Source organism: Priapulus caudatus, unplaced genomic scaffold (genome assembly GCF_000485595.1).
Source record: "Priapulus caudatus unplaced genomic scaffold, Priapulus_caudatus-5.0.1 Scaffold1429, whole genome shotgun sequence".
Taxonomy (NCBI): Eukaryota; Metazoa; Priapulida; class Priapulimorpha; order Priapulimorphida; family Priapulidae; genus Priapulus; species Priapulus caudatus.
The window spans coordinates 67,498-70,453 of NW_014578490.1; the positions used below are offsets into that span (position 1 = coordinate 67,498).

The window sequence follows — 2,956 nt, forward strand, 5'->3', positions numbered from 1 at the left end:
TATCGAGGTAAGACGTAAAAAGTGTTTAGGCCGGCCCACCTGTTGTTGAGGCTGTTCCGAGGCAAGGGACTGCCAGTACCAAGGCATCACTTCTCAGTGATACTCATTGTGTGTTTGGCATGCTCTATCCGTTTTCACGGTCTGGCTTACAAAAGGTACTTGCCAGAGTTAACACACGTAATTCCAGAGACTGGGCGACATCGATTTCACTGGCAGGTATGTCATATGTCAGTTAAAATAAATAGGCCGTGGCTACGCGACCCGTGGTTCCGTTACGAGAGCCGCTAGGACTAACGCGTCCGGACATCCATTCTCCACAGTATCTTGCGACACGTACACGCATGATATGGCGCAGACGGGACACTCTGCTGATTGCGAGTGTGGTGTGTGTGTGTGTGAGGAGAACGAGAGAGAGAAGAGAGAGAGAGGGATATGTGTATGTCGTGTGTGTATGCCGTGAAAGAGAGAGAGAGAGAGAGAGAGATGAGAGCTAAGAGGTGTGTGAGAGAGAGATAGACGCATCGCCCTCAGAGAGAGGATGCGAGAGAGTAGAAGAGAGAGCGCTCGCGAGAGAGAGAGCAGAGGAGAGAGCGGCGCGAGCAGGAAAGAGAGCTGTCGCGTGTGTAAGAAGATGGAGAGAGAGAGAGAGATGAGAGCGCGAGAGAGCGAGAGAGGACGGATGAAAGATAGGACGGCAGCGTGCATATATTGTATATTTTCGGCATATCAGCAGAGCGGCCCGCGCTTGCGCAATCATACGGCAAGGCCATTACCGCCAAAACCTATCCTATTTTAATCGCCGCTTAAGGAGGTTCGCGTGATCACGTGTTTAGTGGATGTCCGGGATCGTAGCCTGGGAGGTTAGGCCGACCGGTTCCGGATGGTGTAGCCTTGGAGGCTAGGCGACCGGGCTTTTCCGGGACGGGGGGGCGTTTAGCCACTGGCAAAATTAAATTGTTACTAATACGGCACTACTAATACTACTACTACTACTACTCTTTAGTAATAATTAGTATAGTAGTGTAGACATTCATGGTTATGAGAGGCCTCAGTACTCTATACTAGTATTACTATTAGTATACAAATTACAATGGGAAGTGCGTTGGGTGCGTCTGCCAACAAGATTTTAACCCTAAGTCCCCTACTCATTGAGTCTTGTATACATTAATCTAATGGGATTATTGTATCTAGCTTGGGTGTGTACACACAGGCACTTTGGAGCGTATTCAATAAAATATTAATGCTAAATAAATACGAAACGGTTTACTACAAAGGTCTTATGTTTCTATTACTCTCTTCTCACCTATTATTGCCGACCAATTTCTGTAAATGCCGTCCAAATGCTCATCTACAACAAACAAACTGGGGGGTGCACGCCAAGCGCCATTGCTGCCGCTGCACACGATGAACTGACACTTAAAGGCATAAACAGGGCTTGAAACTAGGGACGGCTCACCCGCTCGCCCGAGGCCATTAGTGTAGAAAACAGGTAAGGCTAGTAGAATGTCTGGGGCACTGACCAGGCCCTGTTCTGGCGAGTGAGAATGCCGACCAGATAAACATAGATTACTAGTACTTTTTCAGCAACTACTAACCCGACCAAACTAGTAATAAGCAATATAAAATTTGCGTGTGCAAACATAAGAAAATTGCAAATAATAAAATCGGTTCCAACCACCATGCTGCTCTATTCACAAGCTCATGCCAATCCCCTCACAGTGTATACGCAATAGCGGCAATACGTTTCTGTTCTACTATATATTCTATATATATATATACTGAATCTATGCTGAATCTGAATTTCTACAAAGTTAAGGAATTTCGCAGCATGTATCTCAGAGCGTCTAAAATCAAAACCCAGATCCCCCCCCCCCTGCAAATGGCAAAATTGTGCTCACTGCGTAGCTTCAGCGCGGCACTTCAGAATAGTACGGGCTGGGAGAAATTTTTAAGGGCTAGTAGATTTTATAGGTCACTAGCCCTGTTGGCTAGTGAACATTTTAGGTTAGTTTCAAGCCCTGCCTCCCCCAGAAATATTTAGAAATTAGACCCCCTTAGATGCGTTTTCTGCACGAGCAGGGGGGGGGGTCCGGACCCCCTAGACCCCCCCCCCTGTACACGCCCCTGGCTTCTCTATGTGATACGTAGTATATAGTCACATGTTCTGACACGTATTGGCAAGTTTTAGAGGTGTGAACGCTATGGATTGTCTGGTGCCCACCCACCACCCTACTACCATATATACTCGCGTAATAACTGCAAATTTGGCCTCAGATTTCAACCCTGTATTTGCTCTGCGGTTTATAAGTGCGCCATACCGTGAGGGGAAATATACTAGGTGCAATACTTGGTTACCCGATTCAAATTGAGATGCGGCTTATAGGCGCCCGCGGTTATTACGCGATCATATACGGTATGTTAATATGCCTGTTTGAAATTGAATATATTCTTTAACCTTTTCATGAGAAGTATAATTGTACGAATAAACTTTATGCAAAAAGTACTAACCAATAACACAATAAATGCATCCTCAGTTTACTCTGAACCAAGATTTTTTGTAAACCAACAAAATATAGTAAAATAGAAGTGATCTAAACAAAACTCAAGATCATTAGGTTCATGACATCTGACATCTACATAGTGTGTGTGTGTGTGTGTGTTCTTGCAGTATTGCCCCGGTGTGGAGCTGTATGACTACATCGTGTGTGTGTGTGTGTGTTCTTGCAGTACTGCCCCGGTGTGGAGCTGTATGACTACATCGTGTGTGTGTGTGTGTTCTTGCAGTACTGCCCCGGTGTGGAGCTGTATGACTACATCGTGTGTGTGTGTGTGTTCTTGCAGTATTGCCCCGGTGTGGAGCTGTATGACTACATCGTGTGTGTGTGTGTTCTTGCAGTACTGCCCCGGTGTGGAGCTGTATAACTACATCGTGTGTGTGTGTGTTCTTGCAGTATTG

The 2,956-nt window shown here is 45.9% G+C and overlaps 1 protein-coding gene across 1 annotated transcript in view; it reads right to left on the reverse strand.

Moving 5' to 3' along the window:
* Nucleotides 1–2,956, reverse strand: part of LOC106816603 (39S ribosomal protein L1, mitochondrial-like) — a 10,970-nt gene that overhangs the window by 7,566 nt on the left and 448 nt on the right. The window lies entirely within an intron of this gene.